General features: G+C 36.1%; 1 long non-coding RNA gene across 2 annotated transcripts in view; it reads right to left on the bottom strand.

The window, feature by feature from the left end:
• LOC126962313 (uncharacterized) overlaps positions 1 to 4,762 on the bottom strand; it is a 30,234-nt gene extending 25,472 nt beyond the window's left edge. For both annotated transcript variants that reach the window (XR_007728643.1, XR_007728644.1), the window contains exon 1: positions 4,491 to 4,762. This is a non-coding gene — a long non-coding RNA (uncharacterized LOC126962313). The remainder of the gene's footprint in view (positions 1 to 4,490) is intronic.
• Between the last annotated feature and the right edge of the window lie 16,167 nt (positions 4,763 to 20,929).

Here is a 20,929-nt window from a genome sequence, read left to right as displayed (position 1 = left end):
GTTTCTCCCTTGATTAATATGAGAATTTTTTAGTCAGTTCGGGCTGTCATAACAAAATACCATAGACTGACTGGGTGCTGAAATAGAAATGCATTTTCTCAGAATTCTTCAGGCTGGAAGTCTGAGATCAGGGTGCCTGTGGGGTTGGGTTCTGGTAAGGGCTCTCTTCCTGTCTTGTAGACAGTAATCTTTTGCTTTGTCCTTCGCCCTGTGCCACTATATGGCATACTGGGTGTGGGAGGTGGGAATGGAGAAAAATGGGTAAAAGAGGGACAGCATATGACACATCCTGGTGCCTCCTTATAAGGGTACTGATCTCATCAGAACAGTACCCCACCCTCACGATGTAATTGCCCCATCTCTACATACTATCACCTTGGGGGTTATAGCTTTAACACACAAGTTTTAGAGGACATAAACTTTCAGTCCATAACAAGAAAATGTTACAAGAGAAAATAAGACAGATAACTGGTCTACTTTTCTTGTATATATAACTAGACCTCTAGGTAAGCAGACTAATGGTATTTCCTAAGAGGAGAGTTTTAAATCTATAAAATACTTTGAATGAGTTGTCTCTTTTTTGTATCTACTTCTGGTAAACTAACCTACAACGTATAGGTTTATGAAGCATAGCTCCCTGGTGAATATCACATAAGCTGTACAAGTGTTATGGATATAAAATGGAGCTGTTTCATAACTTAAAACTGTCCCTGCTTGGTGAGACAATCCACAACCCTAACTTTGAGATCTTATCTTTTATTCTGCCTAGAAAACATATGCCCGATGAAGGAAGGAGAAGCTGGGAGCAATGCAGGATGTAATAGGCATCTCCTTGCTATTTTTGTGCCATTCTGTCTTATATTCTTAATTTATTAATAAAACTTGATGCTGGATAGGATCTCTGCATGAGTCTGACTTAACAACTTAATCTTTTATGTTAACTTGAAAAAAACCACTAGTTGTGACTTGTGGTTCTCTGAGTAATATAAAAGCTTTGCTATTATTAGAACAGTTGCATGTTGTAACAAATTCACATAAAAAGCCTTATCACAAGCCCATAAAAACATAAACTTATAAAATGAATATCTGAAATGAGTGAAACATTTGGAAATGAGTCTTTATTTCTTATCTATATGATGTAGTTGTTTAAACATTTTCATTCTGTTTATTTATGTGTCCTGATGTTGAATATTTGCTTATTCAGTACTCCAGCCATGTTATACAAGGCAGCAATATTTTACTATTAGAAAACTTGATTCCTTTTTAGAGGCTTAAATGTATAGTAAAAGACCCCAAACTAAAAAGGCTTCATACTGCATGAAAAAAAAGAAAAGAAAACTTGATTCCTTTTTCAAGAGAATATCAGACTTCTATTAAATAGGCAGCATTATTTTTTCCTTTCCAAACCAAAATAAGAGAAGATAAACATAAAGGCTTAATATCAGCATCAAATTGTCTTTTTTATATCAATTCATGAGTTTTATCCATATGCAATATATTCAACAATTAGGAATTCGGTTAAAATATAATCAAAATAGTCTGATCTTTAATACAATGACTTGCTGTCCTTTTTCTTTCCCCTTTAAAGGAAGCACTTTATCCAACCTGAGTCTAATTGAAAGTTTTATGCATTTGAGTTTATACCCATTCTGCCTGGAATGCCCCTCTGGTTCAGTTTTGCTTTTGGCTTGTCATGGGTCATTCTCTGGTGACAATGATGATCACCTGAAACTCTGAGCATTTATTTACTTACTATGCACATGTCTACACTCTACTGTAGTCAAAAAGATGGAGTGGAGTATGCTTCTTCTTTTGCTTTTAGTCTTTAGTCCCTACAAGGCTAACATCCAAGTCTGCATCAAATTTTGGCTTCAGTCATGATACAGGCCAAAATTGGCTACTTGCCATCATTTATCTTTTGGTCTTCGTTAGCTGAATGAGAAATATCTATTTTAACGTTATCCAAATATCATTAAGAACAGAACAAACATGGAGGTGCTCTCAACAATTTTGGAAGCATACTATGTTTTATTCCAAAAAGTCCATTTTGTATGCAGAATTCAAAATTCACAGGCTATGTCACAAAGTTACTCAGTTAGCAAAATAAAAATGGGCCTGTTTCATCATTCTTCTTCAGGTTTGAAAATCTGCATAATAAGCAAAAAAAAGATTGGAATTTTTTCATGCAATTATATATTTAAATTATCTGAAAGAACAATGACTGCATGTTTAAAAACATTTCCTGATAAAAAGTTGTAATATTATACTTTGCTGATACAAATACTGAAGTAAATATGTAACGAGTGGCATACTAATGCCAAAGTGGACTTACTAACAATCAACGATTGCTTCAGAAAGAAGAAATCATTCACTAAAAATTAATCACACAACCAAACTTGTATCTCCTGCATTCAAATGTTTCTTACGTGATGACTGTGTCCTGTTCCTGGAAATAATTGCTCAAGTTGGTACATGTGCAGTAAAACTGAGATGCAATTGGGAATTCAGAGGCAGTTTTATTATCAGAAAAGTCAATCATACAGATTCAATGCAACCTTTATAGACTGGAGTTTTAAGGGCATTTCCTCAAGTGATTGTGTTATGTAGCCTAACACAATGTACACAAATGTAAATGAAAAAATAGAAATAAAAGTTAGAGTGAGGGCAGTAAGTCTGTTTCCACAAATACTCAAAGTATCTTCTTTAAGCTGTGCACAAAGCTTCAGTTTCTAAGACTGCTTCAGTGAAATTACAACATCATCATAGGTGAAATCTGCTAGTCTAAGAGTTAAAGGAGAACTGTCTTTAATTAGTTATTATTAAAGATATAAGTAAACAAGAATTTGTGGCAACATGATCCTTGACTGTAATCTATTCAGGTTTATCTGGACCAAAACATCTTACTCCTCCACTAATCTCAATTAAAGTGAGCATATATTTAGTACTACAAATATTTAATGCAGTCTCTTCAGAAGGAATTAACAAGTGATAGTACTGAGAAGTATTTTTCTGTAATGTCAGAATAATAACACAAAGGAACTTGATACTATTATTTTTAAATAAGTTATATCACAGCCTTATGAAGTGTTTTAACTTCATTTGTATATCTTAAATATTTATTCTATGATATTATTCAACTTCCATCCTGGTTAGGGATAAATTGTGATTTCAACACTCAACTATTTAGCAGTTAGCAAAAAGATTCACTTTTTTTGTGGCTGGGGGCCGGGGTGTGGGCGGCGCAGGATCTTGCTCTGTCATCCAGGCTGGAGTGCAGTGGCATACTCAGGACGCACTGCAGTCTCAACCTCCGCGGCTCAAGCAATCCTCCCACCTCAGTCCCCTGAGAAGCTGGGACTTCAGGTGGGCACCACCACACCTGACTAAGTTTTTATTATTATTATTTTAGTAGTGATGAGGTCTCATTATATTGCCTAGGTAGGTCTCCAACTTCTGAACTCAAGTGATCTGCCTGCCTTGGTCTCCCAAACTGCTGGGATTACACATGTGAGACACAGTGCCTGGTCAATTCCATTTTCAATAAACCCTTTTTTTTTTGTTTGTTTGTTTTTCTGAAGGCTCAGGACAATGAAGGAAATTACATTGTAAGAAGTTAAAGGTTAAAATTCCAGCAAACTTGGTCTTTTCTTGGACTCAGAAAGAAAGTCCCCAGTAGACATCTTCCTTCACTCTTTATCTGAATTTCTTGACTTCAGGTTGACAAGGAAAACTCAAATCTTTTACCACAATGAGCAGACTTGCTCTGGCTTCTTCCACCTTCCCCCTGTGCCCATCTCCACTCTGGATGACACCATCTCAAGCTGCACCCAGCACTAATGTTTCACAAGTATCTGAGAGGAGAGGAAATGCAGGGGATGTGCTGTAGATGGGCTCGTATGCCTCCTTCGGACCAGAGAAACATTTTTCTTTCCATTTACATTTCCTTTTCAATATTACTTTCAATGGGAGCTGCCAAGCCTGCTGACCCTCTACTACTACATAATAAAAGATGACCTATTTAATATATATCTCTTTTCCAAGGACAAGCATTAGTATTTGAAGAGACAGTGTGCCTTTAGTTCATATTTAGAAATAATATTTCCTACATTAACGTTTCTGCCCTGCCCTTGGAGGATATTGTTCCCCAATGTAGCTCTGAGGGGCTTTTAATTTCTTTGCCATTTTTTCTCATTGCCCACAGGAATCATAAAAATTTACATTAGTCCTTAATGTCCACTTTTATTCAAACCTAGGGACACACTTGCCATCCCATTCCACTCTTTGGAGTCAGAGCCTCCCTTTGATTTAAAGAAAATGGAAGCTGATGATTACCGAGATGTCCTACAACTGACCCATGAATAAATAAAGACCCGAATAGTCATTAATATGCTGCATAGCAAGTAGACATACATAAGAAGAAAGGTTAGAATTAAAATAATAAAACAATAATCCACACTTCCCGTCAGTAGCACATAATAATTTCATCTTACCCTAGCTTCTAGAGGGTAAAATGGCTGACTCCTCTCAAGGGGTCCTCGGGGTGAGCTGAAGCTAGAGAATTCTTTTCTAGAACTGGAATAACTTGAAGAAGTAGAATCTTCAAAGCTGTGACCAACCAGTAATCGTAAAATTAATATCGAAAATCATCTTTTAACAAGGAGGCTAGATCCGGACCTGTGGGGGAGGAATATGGACTGGAGAAAGGGACAGTGTTTCTTGGCCCTGTGGAGGGAACAAGCAACTGGACAAAGCAGGGAGTTGTTCCATGGAAACACAGAAGGCTGGATTTTCCTGTCTTCTAACAATAGATTTTAATCATCTGGTATTCTAAGAGGATCATGGTATCCAAGGAAAGATGTGCTTGTTTCTAGATAATGTAATCACTTGCTCATTCGTTCACTTAACCACTTACTATTGAGTTTTGGACTCTGGAATTATCCACTGTAGTGAATAAAATAGACAAAGATCACTGTCCTCATTGAGCTGACGTTATACAGGGGAAAGGCAGACAAGAAACGAAATAAAGAAATAACGATAATAGTAGTTTGTTATAAGTGCTATGAAGGAAAAGCAGGAAAGGGGGAAAGCGATAGCCTGGTGAGGAGTGGATGTAAAGATTTGAAAGAGGGTTGAGCACAGTGGCTCATACCTGTAATCCCATCACATTGGGAGGCCAAGGTGGGAGAATTGCTTGAGCCCAGGAGTCCAAGACCAGCCTGGGTGACATAGCAAGGCCTTATCTCTATCAAAAAAAAAAAAAAGAGATCTTATGAAGGTTGGGCTGGGCATGGTGGCTCACACATGTAATCTCAGCACTTTGGGAGGCTGAAGAGGGAGGATCGCTTGAGCCCAGGAGTTCAAGACCAGCCTGGGCAAGACTGCCAGACCCTGTCTCCACAATAACAATTTGAAAAAAAAGTTCAATGAATTATGGAAAAATAAAAATAAAGTGTATTTTTTTTAATTAACTGAGGATAGTGGTGTGGGGCCTGTAGTCCCAGCTACTTGGAAGGCTGAGGCAGGTGGATGACTTGAGCCTGAGATGTCCTTGTTCCTGCCACTACACTGAAGCCTGAGTAATAGAGGAAGAACCTATAACAAAAAAATTTTAAAAATTAAAAAAAGGTTGGTCCCTGAGAAGGTGATATTTGAGCAAATACCAGAAGGAGAAGAAAGAATGAGCTCTGACATCTGCAAGATGAGAGTTCCAAGCAGAGGGGGCACAAACCAAAGACCATGAAGCAGAATGTGCCTGAAAATTTTCATAAACAGGAAAGAGGCTAGCATAGCTAGAAAGAAGTGAGCACAGGGGAAAAAGTAGGAGTTAGAGGAATAATGGGACGCCAGAATCATGCGCAGGCTTGTGGGTCATTGTATGAACTTTGGCCTTTTCTTTGATTGAGGTGGGGTTATCTCTGAGGATTCGGGTAGAATAGTGACATAATCTGACTTATGTTTTAAAATAATCACTCTGACTGCTTTATACTGAATAAAAGAGGAGGTAGTAGAAGTAGAAAGGTGATTTGGAAAGATATTAAAACAAGCCAGGCAATATATTATGGTGGCTTGGAACAGGGGTATGTCATATACAGGGAAAGATGTAGAGAGATTCAGAATATATTTAAAAAAACAGTATTTGCTGAAAAATTGGATGTGAATTATTCAAGAAAGAAGAGTGAAAGATCTATTCAGGTTTTTAATTCACCCAACTGGGATGATGGAAATGCTATTTAAGTTAGAGAAGACTGCAAGAGGAATATGTTTGCAGGGAGTGAGATGGAGAAAATTAATATTCATGGTTTTGAAAATGTTAAATTTGATGTACCTAATAGATATCCAAGTAGAGAAGTCAAGTAGGATAGTTGGCTAGGTCTGGCTTTCAAGGGAGATGTGTAGATACAGATATAAATTTGGAAATTAACATCATGTATGAATTATGATTAAAAATTATCTGATGTTGGGGGATATTCAAAGAGAACAACTATTTTTTATTAGCACTTTTCATCTTGATTCACTGATATGATCTCGTTCCTGTATAAGCATATGTATTAGCCCATGTTTGTCATGAGGCAGTAGAGTCTACTGGTTAACAGCAGAACTTGAAATAAATAGTCTTAAGTTGAATCCATCTGTGTGGTCATGAAGTAATAACTTAATATCTTTATGCCTCATTTTCCTCATATGAGAATTATAACTAATAATATTATTTATCTCAAATGTTATAATAAGAATCAAATGAATTAACATATGGTAAATGCTTGGAACAAGGTTTGGTACCTAGTGAATTTGGTACATGTAACCATTATCATAATTTTTATTATTACTGTTGTTTTCTTTATTAATCTTATATTTGGAACAGATGCAATTTAAGCACATCATTGCCTTTTGTCAGTTTTTGAGTAGAGAAAAATGAATCTAATTTGGAGTAATTACCTTATTCATATTTATCTAAGTTTAAATTCTGATTGTTTCTAAATTGCAATTATTCATTATTACAAAGCAATATATCTCCCAAACAACTGAATTTTGGGGAAAAAAAAATCAAAAATTTAAAATGAGGGAGTTTCCACTATGTTTCTTACAACTTTTGTAAAAATAATTTTTAATTTTAATTTTTATGGGTACATAGTAGGTGTATATATTTATGAAGTAGATGAGATGGTTTGATACAGGCATGCACAGCATGGAAAGTGGGGTATCTATCACCTGCAACTATTTTTCAATAAAATTAATGTATTCTACCATTCATCAGTCTTTGTGATGATACCTAATATAGTTAGATCCTGAGCAAATATATTTATATTTTTTATTAAGAAATAATTTGCTTACCTTGAAATGTACAGTTTTTAGAAGTACAGTCCATACATTTCGATAGATGCATACATTAATATGTCTGCAGCCTCTCAAGATTTAGAATACTTCTGTCACCTTAGAAAAATCTGTTGCACTGATCTCAGGCAATCCGTAACCAACCATCCTCAGGAACCAGTGCTCTATTTAACTTCATCACATACTAGTTTTGCCTGTGTAAGATTGCATATAGGTGGAATCATACACTATTAATTCTTTTGTGTCTGGCTTCTTAAATTTTGCATAATGTTTTTGTAGTTGATCCATATATTTTCGGTGGATCAGTTTCTTTTTATTATAAAGGTTTTGTTTGTTTTAAGCCTGCACCAAATTTTATCTGTTTTCTTGTTGACAAACATTTTGGTTGCTTTCCAGTTTGGTGTTAATACAAATAAATCTGCTGCAAATATATTCTCTTTGTTTACATATCTTTTTATTTCATGTAAATAAATAACTAGGAGTGGCATTGCTGGATCACCGGGTAATTGTATACTTACCTTCATGAGAAATGACTAAACTGACTTTCAAACTGGATTTATCAGTTTATGCTTCCACAAACACTGTACGAAAATTAGTCGCTCCACACACTTGCCAACATATGGTAGTGTCATTTTTTTTTTTTTTCTTTTCAGAGACAGGGTCTCACTCTGTTGCCCAGGCTGGAGTGTAGTGGCATGATCTCAGCTCACCGCAACTTCCGCCTCCCGGGTTCAAGCGATTCTCCTGCGTCAGCCTCCCAAGTAGCTGGGACTACAGGTGCCCGCTACCAAGCCCAGCTAATTTTTTTATTTTTAGTAGAGTCAGTATTTCACCATTTTGGCTAGGCTGGTTTCAAACTCCTGGCCTCAAATGATCCACCCATCTTGGCCTCCCAAAGTGCTGCGATAACAGGTGTAAGCCACCATGCCTGGCCTGTCATTTGTTTTTATATTAGACATTCTAGTATATGTTTAGTAGCATAATATTATGGTATTAATTAGCAGTTTTCTGATGGCTACTGATGTTAAGTACTTTTTCTTGTGCATGTAGGCCACTTTTATATCTTGTTTTCTGAGAGGCCAATTCAGGATATTTGGTTAACTTAAAATTTTTGTTTGTCTAATTTATAATGAATTGTGGGAGATATTTACATATATTCTGGATTCAAGGCCTTTGTCAGATACATGTAATGACAATAGTCTCCCACAGTCAGTGACTTGACTTGCCTATTCATTGTCTTAACATTGTCATTTTGATACCGGAGTGCTGGGAAGGGAAGAACGTGGTCCCTTTAAATGATAAGGAAGAGGCAACAGGGAAGTGCTGGATAGAGGAGGATGTGTTCCCTGGCTGGGGCTCTACCCCCACAGACCTAGGTGAGGACAGGCACTTCTGCCTTAGCACCCAAATGTCGCATATTCCAAGACCACCCTGGCCCACCGCGACCCCACACTGGGCCTGTAAAAACCCGAGACCCCAGCAAGGCAGAGACAGAAACTACTGAACAGTGAAAGGAACACATCAGCGGAAGAAGACAAGCCGCTGAATATGGAGAGGAGGTCGAGGCAGCACGTGGGCAGAAGAGGCAAAAGAGCACACCATAAGAGGCTAGCACACTTGCGGGCCATTGACCCACACTGACTGACTGACTGAAGGGAATAGGCAGAGTGTGGCCGGGGCAGTCTGAGGAGAGCTGGGGGCACCAGGTGGCCCAACTCCAGGGGAAGACCATCTCCCTTCTGGCTCCCGCATCAGCTGAGAGCTACTTCTACTCAATAAAACTTCACATTCATTCTCCAAGCCCACTTGTGATATGATTCTTCCGGTACACCAAGGCAAGAACCTGGTATACAGAAAGCCCTCTGTCCTTGCAACAAGGTAGAGGGTCTAATTGAGCTGGTTAACCCAAGACATCTATAGAGGGTAAACTAAAAGAGCACCTTGTAATGCCCACTGGGGCTTCAGCTGTAAACATTTACTCTAGACACTGCCTTGGGGTCGGAGCCCCACAGCCTGCCCTTCTCTGTGCTCCCGTAGAGGTTTGAGCAGCAGGGCACTGAAAAAGTGAGCCACATCCCCATCGCACACCCTGCGAAGGGGAAAAGGGAACCTTTCCTGTTTCAACTGGGGGCTCTTCGATGAATCAAAAGTTCAATTTTGATAAAGACAAGTCTATTGTTTTTCATGTAAGATTGGTGCTTTCTTTTTTCTGTTCAAAAAGTCTTTTCATACTACCAGTTTGCAAAGATAGTCCCCATTTCTATGGTTCATTGAGATTAACTTTTGTGTTTGATAAATATGAGCAAAGTTTCCTTTTTTTCCTTATGAGTGGCTAGTTGTTTCACACCATTTGTTGAGGAGACTATCCTTTCTCCATTTAACTTTTTTGGCACCTTGGGCAAAAATCAATTCACCATTGTGACTGTGGGTCAATTTCAGGACACTCTATTCTGTTCAATTGAACTATTTATGTATATTTATGCTAATAATACACTGTCATTAATTAAGAAATCTCAGTCAATCTAAGTTTTGCTTCAATTTGGTTTTTCAATATTTTTAGGATCTTGTATGTCTATTGAATTTTCATATACATTTCCATATACATGATATTTCCAACTACATTTCCAATTGGTTTGTCAATTAAAAAACAAGTCTGAGTTTTTGATCAGCCTTATGTCGAATTCATAGATAAATTTGATGACAATTTACATCTTATAAAAGAGTCCTAATAAGATCATGGTTTATCGCTCCATGTATTAAAGTCTTCTTGAATTTCTTCCAACAATATTTTGTAGTTTTCAATATCAAGGTCTTATAAAGATTTCAGCCAATTTATTCTTAACTATTTAATGTTTTTATTGTTACTATACACCTATTGTTTTAATTTTTATTTTACAGTTGTGTTGCTAGTGTGTCAAAAGACAATTTTTATTGACCTTGTATTTTTTGACTCGAACATCTCCCAGTCCTATGCAAGAGCCATGACTCCCTGATTTAAAAATAGAATTTATTTTTAAATATTTTATTATTGTGCTTGATATAATCTAAGAATCATTATAATTTTAAAAATATGTATTTCGAAAGATTAAGAAATTTAGACAAATAGGAGTTGTTTTATAAGAAATCATTAGTAAGAGTAAACTTCACTTAATCTGTTTTTTTTCCCCCATCTAATTTAAATTTATTTGGAGAATGAGTAGCTTTAAGAAAAGATGTAACTTTGTAGCATATGATATTTTGAGATAGGTCAAGTTTAGGGGACTCTCAATGAGAAATCTAACAGCGAGAGTCAGTATGAAGACATTGGGTTCTTGGGGAGTAACATACCAGGTGGGAAAAGTTAAGAGTAACTCAGAGGTGAAATCATCAGTCAAAAGTATATTTAAAATTTTGGGCTGAGTGCGGTGGTTCACGCCTGTAATCCCAGCATTTTGGGAGGCCGAGGCGGGTGGATGACGTGAGGTCAGGAGTTTGAGACCAGCCTGGCCACCATGGTGAAACCCTGTCTCTACTAAAAATACAAAAAATGGGTTGGGCGGGGTGTTGGGTGCCTGTAATCCCAGCTACTCGGGAGGCTGAGGTAGGAGAATTGTTTGAAGCAGCAGGTGGAGGTTGTAGTGAACTGAGATCATGTCACTGCACTCCAGTCTGGGTTACACAGCAAGACTCCAGCTAAAAAAAAAAAAAAAAAAAAAATTTGCTGTGAGTTAGTCACTTTCTTGTTTATAATTATTTCTGAATAGAGGAACAAGGGTTACATCTCAGACCTGGGTACAGGACTAGCTGTGTACAGCAACTGCAAATTCTAAGTTTTTCAATGTGTGTTTTAAAAAGTGCCATTTCTACTAACTTTCTTCCTAGAAAACATCCAGGACCATTTTGTAAACAAGAAGACGACTCTATATCCAAATACCAAAACTTCTTGCTGTAGAAAATGGTCCTAATCATGATCTAATTTTCATAGCAAAAGTCAATCGTGTTGTAACTCAACAAAATCCAACTAATGTATATGTGACTTCTGTTTTATTTCGCCTTAAAATTCATTAGGCTGTACCTTGAAAATGAAAATCTTGGACTTAGGAGATTGTACGGTTCACTAGTGAATGTCAAAGGACTGGAAACTGAGAAAAATACATTATATTCCAGACTCTAAAATAAAACCATTTATGTAAGACATGTTGTATCTCTGGGACTCATCATCTAAAAAATAGAAATAATAATTTCCTGTTTCCTATATAACCATTAAGCATGATAGAATCTTGCATGTTATGGAAAAATTCTTTGTTATCTAAAAGCAATGTCAGTTTCCTCAAACATATTATATTATCCAATGGTCTAGTTGCTGAACTGATTAGTTTCTAAAGAGATTAGTTTATCTCTTGATACATTGGCTGGTTGGTTTGAGATAAACCGTATTTTCCCGTTCACCTAAGGAACCTCTCCTAAAGTCTGACTATTATACATCATATTTATAGAATGTTTGAAACTCTCACTCCTGAATTTGCACCTGGAAAGTGTGCAGTCAGAAAAGAAAGTAGCAACAAACTATATAAGGAGACACAGTATAAGAAAACATTTTTCAGAGCCCATTTACTTCCATCAAGAGTGGTGAATTTAAACTGGCTCATTGAAGCAGCAAATACATTTTGTCTCTCCACCAGGCATAACCACTGCTGGATCACATAAATACTTTCTTCCCATACCTGAGTTCTATTTCCTCTTCAGTATATTCTTGATGACACCAAAGCACTGGAAGTATATTTCTGGTTTCTTCCAATGATGAGACTGTGAAGTGTTAATTTGAGAACTCAAATTTTATCTGTGACTTTGGTAGAACTTTCAAAATATGTGAAAGAGAAAGGAAAACAAGTGGATGAGATTTAAGTACGTCTTTATTGCACGAAAACATTTAATGTCAATATGAGGGACAATCAGCATTTTTGCACTCTGACTAAAAAGAGAAAATATATTGTCCCTAGTTCTCATTGATTCTTCTCCACAAGAAGATGAGAATACATCTTAACTAGTTCTAATAAAATTACATTTTATAAAAAGGTTTCTTTAAAAATTTGAAGTAATACATTATGTGATTTGTGGCTCAGATAAATAAGGCCACACAACATCCTTTATCTGCATTGTTCTGCGCTGCAGGACTTTTAATTCCAAAAGAAAAATCAGTCCCATCAACAACAATAATAGTTATGATGTGCTAAGTATTTATTATGCTCCAGGCACCATGCAACTTTCCATTTATTCCTCATAAGATACCCAAGAGTTAGTTTTAAGTATCCTCATCATTGAATAGGTGAAAAAAATGATACTTAAGAATAATAAATATCTTGACTAAGGTCATACCACAACTATATAGGAGAAACATTTTGAACACAGGAGTTCTCCAATACCAGTGTCTCCAGAATTTATTCCTTCTGGTGGGTTCTTGGTCTCGCTCACTTCAGGAATGAAGCCACAGACCGTCGCGGTGAGTGTTACAGCTCTTAAAGATGGTGCAGACCCAAAGAGTGAGCAGCAGCAAGATTTATTATGAAGAGGGAAAGAACAAAGTGTCCAGGAAGTGGAAGAGGACCCAAGCCCATTGCTGCTGCTGGTGCAGGTGGCCAGCTTTTATTCCCTTATTTGGCCCTGCCCATGTCCTGCTGATTGGTCCATTTTACAGAGTGTTGATTGGTCCATTTTTACAGAATGCCGATTGGTACATTTATAATCTTCTAGTTAGACACAGAGCTCTGATTGGTGTATTTGCAATCCTTTAGCTAGACAGAAAAGTTCTCCAAGTCCCCACCCGACCCAGAAACCCAACTGGCTTCACCTCTCACCAACACATACGCCTTTACTTCTACCCAATGCAGACTCATAATTTAAAGAAAAAAGGAATTTTTACAATTGACTTGTTAGAACAGAAACATATTAGCTGAAAAAAGTCTATCTTCTATGCAGTAAAATAGCAAATATTCTCTTGTCATGATTGATGGAAATAGAAATAGGTATAAGTAGGAAATTTCCAAGTTACTTTATAGCACATTTTGATTGCATTTGGTTTCTGAACAAGTGAACCACACAATCTCTATGTTTATTTTATATTTCCTTAATTCTGTTCTTTAATTTCTTCTAATGCTTTTAGATTTGATACACTGTTAGTTTTCTAATTTTATGAAATAATATTTAAATAATTGATATTCAACTTATCTTATTTTCTAACATACATATTTAAAACTATTAAGTTCCCTTCTAAACAAAGCTTTTTCTACTATCTAAATCATTTTATTTTTGTTTAAAAAATTTTCATAATTTAAATTTTAATTTCTTTGGGGCCTATTAGTTTTGTAGTTAAGTTTCCAAATATCTATGGATATCTAGCATGCCTGCACTGTGATCAGAGAGTTTAAAGCATTTTAGTTTATTAAACCTTTTTGAGACTTGCCTAGAATATGCTGATTTTAAAAATTATTCCACATATACTTGTTGGTTAGCTCTATTGGTTACTAATGAAAGAGTATTAATATGTCATACAATAATTATGAATTTCAGGTTTGCATTTAAGTTTTAGTTTCCTGTGACTGTTGAAACAAATCACTGTAGACTTAATAGTTTATAACAACACAAGTTAATTATTCTACAACCCAAGAAATCATTAAACTGAATTGAGTCTCACTTGGCTGAAATTGAGGTGTTGTATTATCAGTGATATCTTCCTTCTGAAAATTCTAGGCAGAGAATCTTTTTTTTTTTTTTTTTTTTTTTTTTTTTTTTTTTTTTTTTTTGCTTTTCCCAGCTTCTAAAAGAGGCTGCCTTTATTCCTTAGCTTGGGGTCCATGATCCATATTCAGAAGCATTCGATCTCTAAAGCCTAAAAACCTTGGCCCAATTCACACCAAACTTTACTTCCCTCATAACATCTCCTTTTCTGTCTCTGACACTCTCTCTTCTGCTTCCTTCTTCAACTTACAAGGACCCTTGTGATTACATTGGGCCCACACAAATAATTCAGCATAATGTTCTCATCACAAGGTCAGCTGATGAGCAACCTTAAATCCATCTGTCTCCTTAAAATATCTTTGCCACATAACCCAAGAAATTCAAAAATTCCAGGGATGAGAATGTGGATACCTTTGGGGAAAACATTATTCTGCCTATTACATAACCATTCTGGGGCTCCTACTAAAACATAAGCTAAAACTTATGATTATCTGGGTCCATCATCCTTGGGGGACGTTTCAATCACAATTTTTGTTTTCCTAACTATGCAGAAAAGGATTAACAGCAGGCCAGGGTTGCTCAAACCCTGTACCTTCTAGATAAAAACTGGTTTTCAGAACTGGGCCTTGCCCTAGCACCTGGGATGTAACCTTTGAGCCGTCGAAATATTTTGCCTGATTAAATTGTTTTTGTATTCCTGAGTCCTTGGGACACACTGAACCGGTGTTACCAGATAACTTTATCCTGTGTGATTCATGTTTTTGCTGTGAGAGGGCTGGGGTCTGAGTAGATAAAGTCGGCCATTAAGCCCTGCATGTCTATGTGACTAATTCCCAATAAAAACTCTGGACTCAAAGCTCAGATCAGCTCTCCTGGTTGGCAACATTTTGAACATGTTGTCACACACAGATGCTGGGAGAGTGCACCACGTCCCTGTTTGACTTTACTAGAGGAAGGAGACATTTGAAAAATGCTCCTGGTTTTTCTTGGATTTCTCCCATACTCCTTTTTCCCTTTGCTGATCCCAAAGTGTATCCTTTTCCTGTAATAAGCCATGAGCATGAGTATAACAGCTTTTACGTCCTGTGAGACTTTCTAGTGATTCATCAAGCCCAAGAGTGGTCTTGGGGAACCCCACCAACACCAGTATTGTGAGAATGCAGAAAGTTGTGTTGGGTTGTCTGCCTCTTAGCATCAGCTTTCTGCTTGACTTCTCATTCTCTTGGCCCTATTCTACTTATGAGTCAGCACACTCCTTAAGGATAAAGTGCTGCTATCAGTCTCCACTTCATCTCTTTTCTTTCTGAATTTTGACTCCTTAATCCTAGCTTCCTTTGTACCTTGAACCTCATTTTTTTTCTTCCAAATCCTAGACGACTGTAAAAATTCTGCTCAGCTAACATGCTTCTTAGTTGTTGCTTTTCATTCAGCCTCTCAGTTTGTTTGCACTGTTTAAAAACTGACAGATGTATTGTACAGCAAAACAATGCAGAATATTGGATTCATCACAAGCCATTTCTATTTTCTATCAGATAATGTCCACTCAAGTATTGTCTTCCTTCTGCTCTCTGATGACCTCTGGCTGATTTTGTTAGATGGGTTTATCTGATACAAGCTTGTCCTTCATTGGCGGGATCACACATCTCTCTATTCCCATCTATTTGTGCTTGTAATTTGGCCAGTTCATTCCTGAGCTCATTCATTTCTTGTAGTTCCTTTCAAATCTTGCCTATATCAGAGTTAAATACACTCTACCACCATTCAACTGTCTGCTCTTTTTCCCTAAAAGAATAGGATCATTGGCTTCATAATCTGTGTCCCAATTTATCTTTCACGACAGTTTTCTTCCTGCATTCTCAAATTGCATGTTTCAACCTTACATTTAATTCCCTATGCATTGCCACATAATTTTAGGTTTATCCAGAGTAGTAACCCATTCCTGACACCAATTTCTGGCTTAACACAATAAAATTGATTACTCACTCATGCTACATGTTGCTTTTGATTGAGATATAGCTTTGTTACACATAGTTACTCAGAAAACAAGGGTAATGACAGCTGTTCAGTCTTGTAGTTTCAGTATACAAAATGTCTTCTTTTTAAACTTTTGCTGACACTTTTGCTCATAGTACATTGGTTATAACTAGTCACATGGCAAAGCCTAACTGTAAGCGTGCTGGGAAATATAATCTTCTATGTTCCTGAAAGGAAAAGAACTTGGATATTGGCGATCACTAGTAAAATGCACCTCAGTAAATGACATTACTGAGTACCTATTTACATCAGGCTCAGTGCTACGAGACCAATATACTTCATTTTATTATATTCTTTGTTTGTGTTTTTTTGAGACAGAATCTTGCTCTGTTGCCAGGCTGGAGTTCAGTGGCATGATCTCAGCTCACTGCAACCTCTGCTTCCCGGGTTCAAGCTATTCCCCTGCCTCAGCCTCCCGAATAGCTGGGGCTACAGGCGTGAGCCACCACTCCCGGCTAACTTTTTTTGTATTTTAGTAGAGACGGGGTTTCACCATGTTGGCCAGGATGGTCTCGATCTCCTGATCTTGTGATCTGCCTGCCTCAGCATTCCAAAGTGCTGGGATTAGAGACGTGAGCCACCGTGCCCAACCTGTTATATCCTTATAAAAACTGTATAGCATAGCTATTAATAATTGTACAAGGCTGATGTAGATTTAGTGTTTGCCTACTGGTCACACAGCTAGTTACTGCAGCAGCCTGGGTTTGAATCCAGAGTCTGACTCACTCTAACTCTGTGTTTTTCCCTCTTGTGCATAAAACATTTGTGCTGTAAATATTTGTTGGATTCATAAATATTGTGTTTTGGTAGTTGATATAGTCTCATTCAGCTTTCTACTGGGAAAATACTATTATTTCAGAACTTTATTTGTGAGGGATATCATTAGAGAAATATGTCATGTGTCATATGTCATCTGTCAACTCTGAATGTCATCTATGATGTCTTTTCTCTAAATAACTGCTAGCTCAAAAGAGCTACATTCTGTAATTGGTTATGCACATCTATTCATATATCATGTTAATTATTATCATTATAGTTTCTCCCTTTTCATGTCTATGACTTTAGAAGAGGATTCTACCTTCTACAGCAAATGTGTCTATTAGTTTGAGTTTGTAGGTTGCAAAAGTAGGTACAGTAAAGAACTACTCATTCTGCTTAATAAAAATAAAGTATGTATTTTTTGAATTTAATTGATATACTGCATATGGAATTTTCAATATCAGTAGTATGGTATTACATTAAACTATAATTGGCACAATGCGCATTTTAGTAGTAAAATCATAGTTATTTTGCTTAAGAAATTGTTATTGGAAGAGCACATATTTTGTGTCATTTAGTTGTATATTTTGTGTGGGAGAAGACTGTGTCTTATAAAAATACCTCAAATCTCTCATTTTCATGGAATGTGAACTTAATTCTTATGTAGGTGAGAGATGTGAACTGACACATAAAACCAAGAACTGTTTCCCCTAAACATCTATAATTTATGTCATAGAACAGTTGTCCTATTATACAATACAAAATATGGTATATTGGTATATAAATATGAAATCATAAATTAAGATGAAATGCATTATTAATGTATTAGGAAGACAGTAGATTGCCTATTATGTGCCAGACACTGCAAGCTGCTCTAGGGTGATGCTTCATACCTATTTAAAGGAAATTGGTAAGTTTACATAACCTAAATTTAAAAATGGGTACTTTTGCTCCCAATTTTTATGTCATTATGAGCAATCCTTGCATGGCAGTACCTCCTAAGCTTCTAAAATGAATAAGAAATGCTTCTAAAGGGTGAGAATATTAAGTTTAAAGAAAGGTGAGGGAAGTTTCTGTGAAATTAATCTTATGTCAAGAACGTCCTTGGGAGGAAAAATGGAAAATCACTGCTGCTATCACCCTTCCAATTATAAAAAGAGGTTCATCATTTTGGAGTTAACTTGCTATGAAAAGAGTCTTAATTATCAGGTGTTTCGTATAACCTTTTTTTTTTTTTTTTTTTTTTTTTTTAACAGAAAAATGTTTGTAACTTTGTGTGTTTTCCCTCTGAGATGGATGTGCTTTCTCTGCTAATTTTGGAGCCCTACTGGTTCCTTTTCATCATTCAAATAGGACACAGCAGAGAGTGGCTGTCAATAAAAGAGCAATTTGTCTTTTAAACAGAAAACACATTAACAGCTCCTTTGCTGCCATAGCTATTGATTGCAGCCTGAAGGGTTTGTCCCTCTTTTCAAGAGTCTTAAGATCATTGCTTCATATTGTTAGCAAGGTTAAATTCCACTCAATTCCTTTTGCATAACTCAAACCAATACACAAGATTGAAAGCTAAATTTTTTACTTCTTGATGTCGCATTTCATAGTTATTAAGAAATTACACATATAGAGAAACTTGAGTTATCTTTGTATGTTGTTATTGTAATGGGTTTTTTTGTTTGTTTATTTACAAAATTAGTTTTAAATTACAAACTCAATTTTAAAAGGGCCATTTTGGTATTGGCATATATTTTAAGAAAAGGTATAAGAGCTTCTGATTTGTGAATCAGTCAGACATAATAAGTGAGGTAATGCTGTGATAATGAACAATCTCTAGAACTTAGGGACTTAAAGTAGCAAAGGCTTATTTCTTGTTCACATAGCATGTCCATCCTAAGCTACCTGGGAGCTTCCTTCATGTCCTTCTTATTCCAGGATCAAGGACAATGTAATCATCATCTGAAACATTTCAAGTTGCAGGTCAGAGAAAAATAAAATGTAGTAGAGATAAACTGGTTCTTAAGGCTTTCTTCTGGTAGTGATACACAACACTCCTGCTCACATCTTCATGGGCCAAAGAGTCACATGGCTATGCCAAAATTCAGGTGCATACAAAATGTTTAATTCTGCCATGTGCTCAGGAGAAGAACTAAAATATTTGTTAATAGTCCTAAAGTCTACCACAGAAATCATATACACATTTTCATATATTTTAAGAATGTATATTTTTGGAGAATTTTGTGATTTAGAAAATTTTTTCTAGGTTCTTTATATTATCTCAATTTATGGCAGAAATATTTAGAATTTATCTAAAGAAGTCTAAATGCACATGGAGTGTAATAACGTTTTTGACAAGGTAGCATCTGTGTAATGTCCTGACAAACAGACCTTCCAATCTGTATGTCATTACCTTGTTATAGTTACTCATAAGGTTAATCTTCTTTTGACCACAATACTAATTCTTGAAGGTAAACTTTAACTTGGAACTTTAATGACCACACATAATTAATTGGGAGTCATTAAACATAGAGTCTACTATGGAAACCATGCATAGTTTCTTGAATTAATTTGATATAATCCTCAAATAATAACACAAGACTAGTCTTGTTTAAAACTTCAAATCTTATAAATTCCAAATTGCAAATTCAAAATCCTCTCCTGACTGCAAATATTTCAGCGCTGTTACATAACTGTTCTCTGGGTATTATTGTATTATACAGTTGTTAAATTAACTTTAGCCTAAAGCTCCCTCCTTGCATATTTTAAGTTTAGCATAAAGGCTTCTTTCTCCCTAGGTAGTGAACCAAACTAACTGGATGTGTAAACAGACTGTAATCTACTCTTGTGCCAATCACTGAAGTTCAGCCAATCAAGGATCGACAATTGTTCAAACCATGTTCAAATAAGGCAAACAAACGCTGAACTATAACTGACCCAGCTGTCTCTATACCTCAGTTCTGCCTCAGTTCTGGCTTCTGTATATCACTTTCCTTTTTCTGGTTATAAATCTTCCTCCACATAGCTGACCAAGCTGGAATCTTTGAATCTGCTGTGATTCTGGGGCCTGCCCAATTCACAAATCATTCTTTACTCAATTAAACTCTGTTGGATTTAATTTTTCTAGAGATTTTCTTTTAACATAATTTTCCTAAAATTGATGCTGTTTTCCTATTGAGAAAGGTTTTAAATCTAGTTCATTGGTTCTTGAATTTGGTTGAACGTTAAAATATCCAAAGAAACTTACTAAACCTTTTTTATGGGTTTGTAGCTCAGGAAATGCCAAATGAGGGGATTTGGGAAGAAGCCTGAAATGTGTGTTACTCTGGAGATGATAACAAAATAATATCTTCCACTAAATATGTCAAATATTTTTGTAGATATAATGTACTAATTATTGGGTGGTCACTCTTGTAAATAGAGAAAATGAAGTTCAGTCAGGTGGCAAGCATGGAGATTAGGAAAGTCAGAGTGAGACAGAGGTTATCCTTTGTTTTTACTAATAGTGTGATTTTGGACAAATTAGAGTTTTTTCTTTAAAGGTACATGACAGAAGTAAATAATATATGTAATATATTTCTTGGCACACAGACTTTAAACAATATTGGCTTATATTGTGATTGTTCTTTTGGCTTAGTATTGTTTTTGCAACTTTTGATCCTGATATTATCTTAATTGAGCTTTATGTAAGGTTGACATTAAATTTAAGTTTCATAAATAGTAAAAGAAAGATGTCAGAATTATGAGTTCTTTTTCTTTTCTTTTTAAAAAATGTTCCAGGATACAAGAACCCTTTGGCTTCGGGGTTAATGCTAATTAAAATGAACTTTTTGGAAAGTCATTTTTCAGGTTATTTTGACATTATATTTCAAAATAGTTTGAGAATTTTAGGGGGAAAATCTTCTAATATTGCTCCATTAAAAATATTTTCTATTTAATGTTTACAATTATGTTTTTTTATGCTTTGTTTTGTTTTGTTGTTTTGAGGTAGAGTCCCGCTCTGTCGTCTAGGCTGGAGTTTAGTGGCGCAATCTCAAGTCACTGCAGCCTCTGCCTCCCGGGTTCAAGTGATTCTCCTGCTTCAGCCTCCCGAGTAGCTGGG

This window comes from Macaca thibetana, chromosome 9, assembly GCF_024542745.1.
Source record: "Macaca thibetana thibetana isolate TM-01 chromosome 9, ASM2454274v1, whole genome shotgun sequence".
Lineage (NCBI taxonomy): Eukaryota > Metazoa > Chordata > Mammalia > Primates > Cercopithecidae > Macaca > Macaca thibetana.
The sequence above is the reverse complement of the archived record's forward strand: the minus strand, read 5'-3'. Positions and strand labels throughout refer to the sequence as shown.